The sequence below is a fragment of the Enhydra lutris genome, unplaced genomic scaffold (genome assembly GCF_002288905.1).
Source record: "Enhydra lutris kenyoni isolate GAN:26980312 unplaced genomic scaffold, ASM228890v2 scaffoldscaffold1, whole genome shotgun sequence".
Taxonomy (NCBI): domain Eukaryota; kingdom Metazoa; phylum Chordata; class Mammalia; order Carnivora; family Mustelidae; genus Enhydra; species Enhydra lutris.
In genome coordinates this window covers 69,157,508-69,171,446 of record NW_019154085.1, presented here as the reverse complement: position 1 = coordinate 69,171,446, position 13,939 = coordinate 69,157,508, and positions in this window count along the sequence as shown.

Genomic DNA, 13,939 nt, shown 5'->3' with positions numbered 1-13,939 from the left:
AAACTACGTGCATCTATTACATCATTATAAATAAAAATTAAAGGGGCACCTGGGTGGCTCAGTGGGTTAAGCCTCTGCCTTCAGCTCGGGTCATGATCCCAGGGTCCTGGGATTGAGCTCAGCATCGGGCTCTCTGCTCAGCGGGGAACCTGCTTCCCCCTCTCTCTCTGCCTGCCTCTCTGCCTCCTTGTGATCCCTCTCTGTCAAATAAATAAATAAAATCTTTAAAAAATAAAAATTAAACAGGAAAATTCCTTAAAAGTACATTTACTTCCTCTGAAAAAGAGCAACATAATTTAGTTAAATTTGGTGACTGTTTCTGGAGCATCTATTACATGCCCAGTGCTGTGCTAGGCCACAGGAAAACAAACCTGACCTGCAAGCAAACAGGTCACAATAACCTGATTTCTTCCCGTAGAATCTGCATAGTCTTGTGGAATGAGAATCCAGTACATTGCTTCTAACTTTCACAATCAGAGTATTAAAATTTCAGACAAGGTCTATATTTAAAATCAGGTATCTTAGAAAAAATATGTAAGATCCCATTGTCTATTAGGAGGAATTGAGACTTATACCCCAGCGCACATTTATTCATAGCTCAGATCCACTGAGAGGCTCTGATTTTACTCAGTTGAGGTCTCCTGATAATTACTCTCTTGATAGTTAAGTTTTCCATGCCATTTATTAAGTCTCTGGTATGCTCATATCTTGCAAATTTTATTCTCTCATAGAAAATGGTACATTTATCTTGCCATAAGAAATTGCATAATTAAATTTCTAGTCACCTAATTGCAGCAACCAGAAATGAAAGATTTGTTATTATGGCTACTATAATTCTTTATTGTTTATTGAACACCAATAAGTTCCAGGGATAAGAGACATAAACTAATGTATAATGGCTTTTGAAATATTTTTAATGTTCCTAAAATATTAAGGGATGCATTCTTTACTTAAAAGGCAAAATCTCTGGAGAAGGTTTTGCGTCAAGACATTTTTTTAAAATCTCTCCCCAAACTGCATCTCTTTTTAGCACCAGCTCCTCCTATTGCAGCAATTCTCACCCTGGTCACATATTAGAATCCCCTGGGAGCTGCTAAAAGAAAAAAAGAGTGAGACAAACAAAAAAAAAACAGCCCCTAGGGCCCACGCCTAAGAAATTCTGATTTTCTGTGTCATGGGAGGACCCTGGTCACATGTGACTTCTCATACATCCAGGGTGGGGGCAAGGGTGGTGGAGAGAGGCAAACCATGAAAGAGGCTCTTAACTATAGAGAACAAGTGGAGGGTTTCTGGAGGGGAGGTGGGGGGTGGGGTGGGTTAAATGACTGATGGGTATTAAGGAGGGCACGTGTGATGGGCACTGGGTGTTATGTATAAGTGATGAATCACTAAATTCTTCTCCTGAAACTAATATTACACTGTATGTTAACTAACTGGAATTTAAACAAAGACTTGAAATAAAAAACTATATAAATAAAAATAAATACAGTAAAGGGGGAAAAATGTGCACAGATAGTTTTAATGTACAGTCAGGGTTGAGAAGCATCTCCTAAAACCATAGATCTCAAAGTGTGGTCCTTGGACTAGCAGCATCAGCATCACCTGGGAACTTGTTGCCTCTACAGATCCTCAGGCCTACCCCACCCCAGTGAATCCCAAATTCTGAGGGAAGAGCCTGATAAGGGGTATTTTAACAAGCCCTCCAGGTGATTGTGAGGCTCAATGAAGTTCAAACCATTAGACTTAAAAGAATATTTAAAAAGGAATTGTCAGGAGAATGACATTAAGGAATCAGGGAGAATAGAACCAGATGGGCTCTCTTCCTGGGGTGTAGGAAGCTCTGTCATAGTCTGGGTGCAAGAGCAGGATTTGCTGATGAAGATTCTTTTTATATCTTCATAAATCCGTCAGGATTCATCATACTTTTGTGAAGTGAGTCACACTAGCAAACTAGACCCAACCTACCTTATATATTTTTGTATGAAATGAGCCAGATTCTTTGGATAGAAAAGGAAGGAGAAGGAAAGTGATTGGAAGTCTGGTAAGCATCAAAATTTGGAGCCCTAAATGTTTGGTAGAACAAAATGGGGGAACACTGAGGCACAACTTCATGTAGATGCACATAAACAGGATGAAAAACTAAGTTGGCTGGTTTTAGAAAATAATTTCATCTAGCTCTCTAAGGGAGACCCTAATGACTTCTTTCCTTATCATAGAAGTTACACAGTAGATGGGGAGTCCCTTGAAGAAACAATAGGATCATTCAGAATGAATGACTTCAGAATGAACAAATGCTGAAATTTTGATCATTTTATAGGACTTTCAGCTTTCAATTTGTGACATTCTGATAGTTCATGGTAAGTCCCTTTGGACAGTATTTTATATTATCTTTTTTATTAGCAAGTAGCAAATAGTGAGATTCCACTGTACAGATTTTGTTAAAATAATAACTACTTTTGTTATTATTTTGTTATTTTTGTACTATTTTGTATTGTATTATTTTATTATTTTATTATTGTTGTTATTAAAATAATAACTTTGTGGCCTACAATACAAATGATACACAGGCAGTTCAACTCCTGTTGAGTGGAGCCAGTTGGAAGTGGGGAAATTTCTTCCACCATTTGGTCTCAAGACAAAGATTACCTATGTTTATTGAATGATTAAGGTGATACTAAAAAAAGAAAGAAGGTGATACTAATTGTTTTTAAATGGACCCCCCAATCTTGTGGAGAATCTATTTAATTGTTGTGCTTAATTAACATCTCAAACTATCTCAGATGACTATTTCAATTTGCAGAGACATTTGGAGTTGAGTTTGGAATCTAAAGCATCAGTGCTCAGCACATTCTAAAGATAAGGAGGGCAGTTGCTCAATCCATCATGATGAATATGTTGAGTGCTGTACTCAATATAATCAAAATCTACAGGAGAAATACTCTTCTTGAAATGTCAGAGGTTGTTAAAACTGGATTGATTTCTGCAGGAGAAAATAATGGCAGGAATCTGCCAGGATAGTTTGTCAGCAAGTTTAATACTAAACTATTTAATCTTTAAGTCTTCCTGTAGTGTTCCTCTGACACTGTACAGATAGGGCCAATCACAGCTCTTGGGGAACTGGTAGCAGAATTATTTGTTGGTTTAATGATTTTGGCCCAGTGGGTTTTCCCAGCTGAAGTTGACACATGAGAGAACTAGATTTCCTTAGGGCAGAAAATGAGTAACATTGACACAAAGTCCTCTCTATTAGGGTAATGTCATTAAAAGGATAAGTTAGGAAATATGTTCCTAAACATCTTTTATAATAACTTGCCAATAAATATCTTTTATAATAACTTGCCAATTACACAACCACAGGATAAATGGATTTATATTAATAATTAAAATGTTTAGTAAAGACATTTAGAGGTATAGAAATAAGTTAAAAAATGTAACTTCTAAATTTTTGGTTGACTAATACAAATGTTACCATTCTTCCTCTCTTTTCTACATTATATATATTTATACATTATATATAGTTTATAATACTCTAGAGTAATTTTATGCATTCAAAGATATTTAAATGTGATGAGTAAGTAGTCTTGTGGAGGATATTGAGAAACTTCATAGAACTCTTTATGAAAGATGTTGATTGGAAGAATTCGAGCAATATAAAAAATAAAACAATAAAGTTAAATTTAGTCTCTGTAGAGAAATTGGGGAAATGTTACAGGAGATGGAGTGTATGAATAGGAAGAAAATAAGTCAATAGGATATTTTTATAAATCCTCAGACATCAATGATCCTATCTGATCAGACTAAAGCATATTATGACTGTTAGGCACTTTCATCAACAATCAACCTCTCAAGGTGATTGTAGAGCAACTAAAAGAAAATGGACCACAGCCAAAGATACTCTATAGGAATGTCTTGTATTCAGTAACCTCTTCAACCTCAGCCACAGCAACTTCTTCCTAGAAACATCGCCAAAGGCAAGGGAAGCAAGGCCAAAAATGAACTATTGGGACTTCATCAAGACCAAAAGCTTTTGCACAGCAAAGGAAACAGTGAACAAAACCAGAAGACAACTGATAGAATGGGAGAAGATATTTGTAAATGACATATCAGATAAAGGGCTAGTATCCAAAATCTATAAAGAACTTACCAAACTCAACACCCAAAGAACAAGTAATCCGATCAAGAAATGGACAGAGGACATGAACAGACATTTCTGCAAAGAAGACATCCAGATGGCCAACAGACACATGAAAAAGTACTCCACATCACTCGGCATCAGGGAAATACAAATCAAAACCACAGTGAGATACCACCTCACACCAGTCAGAAAGGCTAAAATTAACAAATCAGGAAATGACAGATGTTGGCGAAGATGAGGAGAAAGGAGAACCCTCCTGCACTGTTGGTGGGAATGCAAGCTGATGTAGCCACTCTGGAAAACAGCATGGAGGTTCCTCAAAAAGTTGAAAATAGAGCTACCCTATGACCCAGCAATTGCAGTACTGGGTATTTACCCTAAAGATACAAATGTAGTGATCCAAAGGGGAACATGCACCCGAATGTTTATAGCAGCAATGTCCACAATAGCCAAACTATGGAAAGAACCTAGATGTTCATCAACAGATGAATGGATAAAGAAGATGTGATATATATATATATATATATATATATATATAATGGAATACTATGCAGCCATCAAAAGAAATGAAATCTTGCCATTTGCAATGACATGGATGGAACTAGTGGATATTATGCTGAGCAAAACAAGTCAATCAGAGAGACAATTATCATATGATCTCCCTGATATGAGGAATTTGAGAGACAGGGTGGGGGATTTGGGGGTTAGGGAAGGAAAAAATGAAACAACATGGGATCAGGAGGGAGACAACCATAAGAGACTCTTAATCTCACAAAACAAACTGAAGGTTGCTGGGGGGTGGAGGTGTGGAGAGGGTGGCTGGGTTGTGGACATTGGGGAGGGTATGTGATATAGTGAGTGCTATGAAACATATAAGCCTGACGATCCAAAGACCTGTACCCTGGGGCAAAAAATAAAAATAATTAATTAAAAAAAAAGAATGCCTTGTACTGACACTTTGTAAGTTGTTATGTAGAATTCTACATCACTAAATAATGAAAATTTAGAAGATGCTAAACATCTTTTGGGGAGTTTAGCAATGTATTATTATCTATTGGTGCATAATGAATTACCACAAGGCTAGTGGCCTAAAACAAGACAATTTACTATCTCATAGTTTCTTGGATCAAGAGTCTAGGTACAGTTTAGCTGAGTCCTCTATTCAGGGCCTCATAAGTGTACATTCAAGGTGTTGGCCTAGTTATGCTCTCTTCTGGAGGTTCAACTGGGGAAGAATACAGGGGTACATATGTCACTTTGAATTAGTGTTTTTATATTTTTCAGGTAAATACCCAGTAGTGTGATTACTGGATTGTAAGGTAGCTCTATTTTAAACTTTTTGAGGAAACTCCATACTGTTTTCCACAGTGGCTGCACGAGTTTGTATTCCAACCAATAGTGCACAAGGGTTTTATTCTTTACATCCTTACCAATATTTGTTTCCACTGTTTTTAATTTTAGCCATTCTGACAGGTCTGAAGTGATATCTCATTGTGGTTTTGATATGCATTTCCCTGATGATAAGTCATGTTGAGAGTCTCTTCATGTGTCTATTGGCCATATCTTCTTTGGAGAAATGTCTGTTCAAGTCTTCTGGCCATTTTTTAATTGGATTATTTGTTTTTTTGATGTTGAGTTGGAGAATTTCTTTTTTATTATTATTATTTTTAGGGGTGCCTGGGTGGCTCAGTGGGTTAAAGCCTCTGCCTTCAGCTCAGATCATGATCGCAGGGTCCTGGGATTGAGCCCCACATCAGGCTCCCTGCTCAGCGGGGAGCCTGCTTCCTCCTCTCTCTCTGCCTGCCTCTCTGCCTACTTGTGATCTCTGTCTGTCAAATAAATAAAAAAAACTTTTTTAAAAAATAAAATTATTTTTATTACCATATAATGTATTATTTGCATTATTATTAATGCAAATAATTAATTAATTATTGTTAATGCAATTAAATGTATTATTTGTATTATTTTGGTAGTTTATACATCTCTAGGAATGCATCCATTTCTTCCAGATTGTCAATTTTGCTGGCATATAGTTGTTCATAATATGTTCTTTTAATTGTTTGTATTTCTTTGGTGTTGGTTGTGATCTCTCCTCTTTCACTCATGATTTTATTAATTTGGGTCCTTTCTCTTTTCTTTTTGATAAGTGTGGCTAATCCTTTCAAAGAACCAGCTCCTAGTTTCATTGATTTGTTCTACTGTTCTTTTGATTTCTATCTCATTGATTTCTGCTCCGATCTTTATTATTTCTCTTCTCCTGCTGGGTTTAGGCTTTCTTTGCTGTTCTTTCTCCAGTTCCTTTAGGTATAGGGTTAGGTTGTGTATGTGAGACCTTTCTTGTTTCTTGAGAAAGGCTTGTATTGCTATATGCTTTCCTCCCAGGACCACCTTTGCTGTGTCCCAAAGATTTTGAACAGTTGTGTTTTCGTTTTCATTTGTGTCCATGAATTTTTTTAATTCTTCTTTAATTTCCTGGTTGACCCATTTATTGTTTAGTAGGATGCTCTTTAGCCTCCATGTATTTGGGTTCTTTCCACCTTTCCTTGTGTGATTGAGTTCTAGTTTCAGAGCATTGTGGTCTGAAAATATGCAGGGAATGATCCCAACCTTTTGGTACCAGTTGAGACCTGATTTGTGACCCAGGATGTGATCTATTCTGGAGAATGTTCCATACGTGCACTAGAGAAGAATGTGTATTCTGTTGTTTTGGGATGGAATGTTCTAAATATATCTGTGATGTCCATCTGGTCCAGTGTGTCATTTAAAGCCTTTATTTCCTTGTTGATCTTTTGCTTAGATAATCTGTCCATTTCAGTAAGAGGGTGTTAAAGTCCCCTACTATTATTGTATTATTTTCAATGTGTTTCTTATTGTTAATTAATTGCTTTATATAATTGGCTGCTCCCATGTTAGGGGGATAGATATTTAAAACTGTTAGATCTTCTTGTTGGATAGACCCTTTAAGTATGATATAATGTCCTTCCTCATCTCTTTTTATGGTCTTCGGCTTAATTTATCTGATACAAAGATTCCCACCCCAGCTTTCTTTTGATGTCCATTAGCATGGTAAATTGTTTTCCACCCCCTTACTTTAAATATGAAGGTGTCTTTGGGTCTAAAATGAGTTTCTTGTAGACAGCATATCAATGGGTCTTATTTTTTTTTATCCATTCTGATACCCTGTGTCTTTTGATTGGGGCATTTAGTCCATTTACATTCAGAGTAACTACTGAATGATAGGAATTTAGTGCCACTGTATTGCCTCTAAGGTGACTGTTACTGTATATTGTCTCTGTTCCTTTTTGGTTTGGTGCTTTTAGTCTCCCTCTTTGCTTAGAGGTCCCCTTTCAATATTTCCTGTAGGGCTGGTTTGGTGTTTGCAAATTCTTAAATTTTTGTTTGTCCTAGAAGCTTTTTATCTCTCCTTCTATTTTCAGTGATAGCCTAGCTGGATATAGTATTCTTGGCTGCATATTTTAGTTTAGTTTAGTGCTCTGAATATATCATGCCAGTCTTTTCTGGCCTGCCAGTCTCCATGGATAGGTCTGCTGTCAATCTAGTATTTCTACCATTGTATGTTACAGACATCGTCCCGAGCTGCTTTCAGGATTTTCTCTTTGTCACTAAGACTTGTTAAGTTTTACTATTGGATGACGGGGGGTGGACCTATTTTTATTGATTTTGAGGAGGGTTCCCTGTGCCTCCTGAATTTTGATGCTTGTTCCCTTTGCCAAATTAGGGAAATTCTCTACCTTAATTTGCTCCAATATACCCTCTGCCCCACTCTCTCTTTCTTCTTCTGGGATCCCAATTATTCTAATATTGTTTCATCTTGTGGTATCTTTTACCTCTAAAATTCTCCCCTTATGGTCCAGTAGTCGTTCGTTTCTCTTTTGCTCAGCTTCTTTATTCTCCCTCATTTGGTCTTCTATATCACTAATTCTCTCTTCTGCCTCATTTATCCTAGCAGTAAGAGGCTCCATTTTTTATTGTATCTCATTAATAGCTTTTTTAAATTTCAACTTGGTTAGATTTTCGTTCTTCTATTTCTCCAGAAAGTGATTTTATTTCTCCAGAAAGGGATTCTCTAATATCTTCCATACTTTTTTTGAGCCCAGCTAGCACCTTGATAATTGTCATTCTGAATTCTAGTTCTGACATATTACTAATGTCCGTATTGACATTATGTCTCTGTTCCTTTTTGGTTTGGTGCTTTAAGTCTCCCTCTTTGCTTAGAGGACCCCTTTCAATATTTAGCTATCAGGACTGTCTCTTGTTCTTTTCTTTCTTTCTTTCTTTCTTTCTTTTTTTTTTTTTTTTTTGTTGTGAGTTTTTCCACGTTGTCATTTTATCCAGATAAGAATAGGTGAATGAGAGAACAAAATACTAAAAGGGTAGCAAGGACCCCAGAAAAATATACACTAACCAAATCAGAAGAGACCTGAAACCAGGAGAAGAAAAGGGGGAAAAAAGAAAAAAAATATATATAGATATATATTAAACTGTTAAATAGAATAGAGCCACACACTTGATTTTGGGTGTATTTTGGTCTGTTAGAAGAAACAACCTCCCAAAATTTATAGGTGGAAAATCATATATATATATATATATATATATATATATACACACACACACACACACACACACACACACACACACACACAAAAATAAGGGTGAACACAATGAAGGGATGGAATATGACTGTAAAGATGAAAATTCAAAAAGATTCTAAAAAAGGAATTGATAAGAAGTTGGTTGAAAAAAGAAAATAAAAAGAGGAAAGAATATGATCAGGCTGGAGACTAGAACAAAGCCATGTGGTAGATTTAGGGTACATTTTGATCTATTAGAAGAACGTGTATCCCAAAATTTTAAAGAAAAAAAAACCTATATGTATACAAAAAATGAGGTTAAATTTAGTGAAGGAATAAAATATAACAATGAAAATTTAAAAAGATTTTTTAAAATGTATTGATGAGGGGCGCCTGGGTGGCTCAGTGGGTTAAAGCCTCTGCCTTCGGCTCGGGTCATGATCTCAGGGTCCTGGGATCGAGCCCCGCATCGGGCTCTCTGCTCAGCGGGAAGCCTGCTTCCTCCTCTCTCTGCCTGCCTCTCTGCCTACTTGTGATTTCTCTCTGTCAAATAAATAAAATCTTTAAAAAAAAAATTGTATTGATGAGGGGCACCTGGGTGGCTCAGTGGGTTAAAGCCTCTGCCTTTAGCTCGGGTCATGATCCCAGGGTCCTGGGATCAAGCCCCACATCGGGCTCTCTGCTCGGCAGGGAGCCTGCTTCCCCCTCTCTCTCTGCCTGCCTCTCTGCCTGCTTGTGATCTCCATCTGTCAATAAATAAATAAAATCCTAAATAAATAAATAAATAAAATGTATTGACGAGATAAAATAGTTAAAAAACGTTAAATTAGGAAAGAGGAAAAAAATTGATTAATGTAATAGGAAAAAATGAAATTGAAAAAATTTAACTTTGAAAGACTAAAGAATCATGGGGGAAAAGCCATGAATTACTTTCCCCTAGCTCTAGGGTTCAACAGTTCTCAATGATTAGTGAACTTGGTCTTGGATGGATGTTCTTGGGATCTTCTGGGGGAGGGGCCTTTTGCAGTGATTCTCAATTGTCTGTGCCCAAGGTGGAATTGTACCACCCTTGACAGGGGCCAGACTAAGTAACCTGCTCAGGTTCACTCTTTGGGAACTTTTGTTCCCTGAACACTTTCTGTACAGTTTTGCATGATGAGAATGAAAATGGTGCCCTCCCAGTCTCCAGCCCCGTAGAGGCTGAGAACTTGGGGTCCCACTCCTTAGTGTGCCCTCAGAGAAAAGCAATCAGTCCCTCCAGCCTCCCTGGTCTCTGGCCACACTCCCAGCTCGCCCAGCCTGTGACTGAGCATTTCTGTCTCTGGCACACGGCCCTGTTCAGAGTCTTCAAACCCAGCAGATTCCTGGATCCTGCACCACCCCTCCTGGAGGAGGAAGGAAGGGGGTCTCTCTGGATCTGCCACTTGTGGGGTCCCTGTTCAAAGAGCAGTGGCTCAACTGTGTCTTAGATCACAGTTTAAGGTAACCCCATTCTGAAAGCTCCCTCCTTGGCTCTGTCTCTGTAGTTGGTTTTCCCACTCGAAACCTGGGAGCTCTGCCACACTTAGATACCCCCAATCTTTCTGTGACCCCACAGGACCTGAGACCACACTGTCCCTGTGAGGGCTCCACCCCTGATTAGCCTCTGGAGCAATGTCACTTAGTGGAGCCTACTTCTAAAAGTTCTGATTTTGTGCTCCACTGCTCCACTGCTTGCTGGCAGCCAGCCCTGCCCCCTGTGGCCTATTTTCCCATCACTTCGGATTCACTTCTCTGCATGGTCAATTTTCTGTTCCTAGAATTGCTGCTCTTCTTCTCTTCTCTCTCCTGTTGAGTTTGTAGGTGTTTAGGATGGTTTGATAACTATCTAGTTGAACTCCTGGGACCTGATGTCATTTCAGTCTGCTACTCCTCTGCCATCTTGCTTCTCCCTGAGTTGTAGAATTTCTTTATATATTTTGGATACTATCTCTTTATCACATATGTCATTTGCAAATATCTTCCCCCATTCAGTAAGTTGTCTTTTAGTTTTGCTGATTGTTTCTTTTGGTGTTCAGAAGTTTTTTTTTGTTTTGGGGGGTTGTTGTTGTTGTTGTTGTTGTTTTTGTTTTTATGTAGTTCCAATAGTTTCTTTTACTTATGTTTCCCTTGTCTCAAGAGACATTTCTAGAAAAATGTTGCTATGACTAATGTCTCTCTTTCTAGGATTTTGATGCCTGTGCTCTCTTCTAGGATTTTTATGGTTTCAGGTCTCACATTTGGGTCCTAAATCCACTTTGAGTTTATTTTTCTGTATGGTGTAAGAAAGTAGTAGAGTTGCATTCTTTCACATGTAGCTATGTGGTTTTCAAAAAAACCTATTTGTTGAAGAGACTATTGTGTGCGTTTAAATGAAGAGAAAACAGGGCTTGGAACATAGTAGGCCCTCAGTACATAACAATCAACTTCGTTGTCCCCTCTCTTCCCTCCCTTTCCCTTACAGTGTGATAGAGTATTTATTTTATTTCCTATCTTTCCATTCCTTTTTTTTTTTTAAGTTCCTTGAAGAAACAGGATCTTAATGGCATCTGTAAAAAAATAAATAAATTCAGGATGTTAAATTCCTAAATTTGTGAGGGGTCTCTTGTAGTCTTACACCTTTGGGAATATTGCCTTAGATTAGCAAAGGATACTTACTTAAAGGAAGTACAGAATACAATTTTCTTAATTCGGTGCTGTGGATCAGGAACATATTTTTACTCTGGAGATTGGAGAATTTATTTCCTATAATTGGGGTATAGAGAGTTAAGGAAGGACCAAGAGCAGCTGGCTAGATCTCTCTGCCCTCCTTTGTCTCCTGCTCTCATATCTCCCTGCTGTGGCCAACCCTAGAGGTGCAACAGACCCCTCACTCTTAATTGGTTCCAGTGATGATGTGTGAGAAGTGTGAAGTGTGAGAAGGGAGAAGTGTCATCTTAGTGATGACACACATGCACGAAGAGGATATGAAAAAGTTTATATCTCACATGATAAGTCTTTCCAAGGAGAGCAGGGTAATCTCCCAAGCAACAATGAAATGGCTTGAGATCAAGGAGGGGAGAATGGTTTTGGCTTTTACTGTGGTTAGGGAGCTCCTGAAAACAGAGTTCAAATTTCATTGACAGCAGTATAACTTGTAGTTCAGTGTTCCCCTGCACATTCACCTCCTATGGGAATTAGAACCTTCAACCTTGCAGAGTCTGGAATTGTGGGGATGAAAAGTATATAATGCTACGATGGGTCTTAAGAATATGTGATATAGTGAGTACTGTGAAGTGTGTAAGACTGATGATTCACAAACCTGTACCCCTGGGGCAAATAATACATTATATGTTAATAAAAATATTTTTTTTTCAAAAAGAATGATGGTTAAGTGGAGCTACTTTTGCTTTTGCTCTTCATTCCCAGGCACACGTATTTTTTTTTCCTTTTAAGGACACAGTGACATGTAATTCCCTGACTTAAAAAAGCCCCATCTTACCATTTACCTTGGACAACTCCTGGTAGCACCTGTGTTAGTTTGGGTTCTTAACATAGCAGATGCTAAAATGGGATTAGATATGTAAAAGGATTAATGTGGAGGACACCTGTTAAGGACAAAAGAGGAGAGCACAGAAGGAAGCAGAGAGCACCTTTAGACCATGATGTAGGTCTGACACATACAAAAGGAAGAAAGATGGAAAGAAAGAGCCTTAGCCCTTAGTGCACTGCTCTAGTGCCCCTTCCTAGTCATTCATGGGCTAAGTATAGCCTGGCAAAAGTGTGGCCTTGGCATGAACATGGTGTAGAATCCAAAGCTGTGGCAGCTGGAGGCAGCAGTCAACTGTGCTTCCTATAGTATGTGGTCTTGAAGGGCTAATGGAGCAGTGCACCTCCATGGCTACCACAGACAATGGGATGTATTTTTGGGGTCAGGATTTGGGGTACTGAAACTACATCATACAAGCCTTCAATAGTTAAATTTAAATATCTAGCCCCTAACACAAGTAGAAATCCAATAAATTTTGTTTGAGATTAATTTCTCGGGAGCATAGGATATATATTAAAGAGATTACAAATGTGAATGCCAAGCTGAAGAATTTGAACTTGATTTCCATCTTTGGAGGCAATGAGCAGCAGTATGATGCTGTAAGTAGCCATGCATATCTTGCTGTTCAGCATCAAATGAGATGGTATGGGGTTTTATAGGTAATTTTATAGAAATAGTCACCAAGGTAATTACGATCCCAAAGTGCTGATTTATCATCAACAACAAGTACATATTGAGTCTATGTATCAGGTTCTGTGCCAAGTGCCAATTTGGTTCACTTACAATGATCAAAACTATCATGCAGGGGCGCCTGGGTGGCTCAGTGGGTTAAAGCCTCTGCCTTCAGCTCAGGTCATGATCCCAGGGTTCTGGGATCGAGCCCCGCATCGGGCTCTCTGTTCAGTGGGGAGCCTGCTTCCTCCTCTCTCTCTGCCTGCTTCTCTGCCTACTTGTGATCTCTGTCTGTCAAATAAATAAATAAATCTTAAAAAAAAAAACTATCATGCAATGCTAAATGCTTAGGTTTTATTAACATGGTATCTTACTGTTTAACTTAGCAGCATTCTAGTGAGGGAAATATTATGGTTCTCAATTTACAAATGAGGAAATTGGGGTTTTGAATATGTAAATAACTTACTCAAGTTGAGCCTTTGCTCAAAAGACATCTTTCATTCATTCATTCAGCAAAATGTTTTTTGTGTATATACAGAGCTGGTGATGGAGGCAGAAATCAGACCATATAGGGCCCAGAAGGCCAGCCTCAGGATTTTAACCCAGGAGTAAGAGAAGCAGGGAAGTGATATGATAAGATTTGTTTTTAAAAGCCCCACTGCCTCCAGTGTCATCAATGAACAGAAGGAACACTGGGCAGGGTGGGAAATATCTGTTTTGAACTGACCAGCCAGGAGATTTTGAAGGGATTCAGGTGAGAGGACAGCATAGCTGTTGAAGGGGAATAGAAAAACCCGAGAGGTATTTAATATTTAAGATACCAAAATTTTCAGCAATTAGTTACAGGATTGGTTACAGGATGAGGGAGATGGGGGTATTAAAAATAATTAACAGGGACGCCTGGGTGGCTCAGTTGGTTGGGTGGCTGCCTTCGGCTCAGGTCATGATCCCAGCATCCTGGGATCGAGTCCCACATCGGGCTCCTTGCTCAGC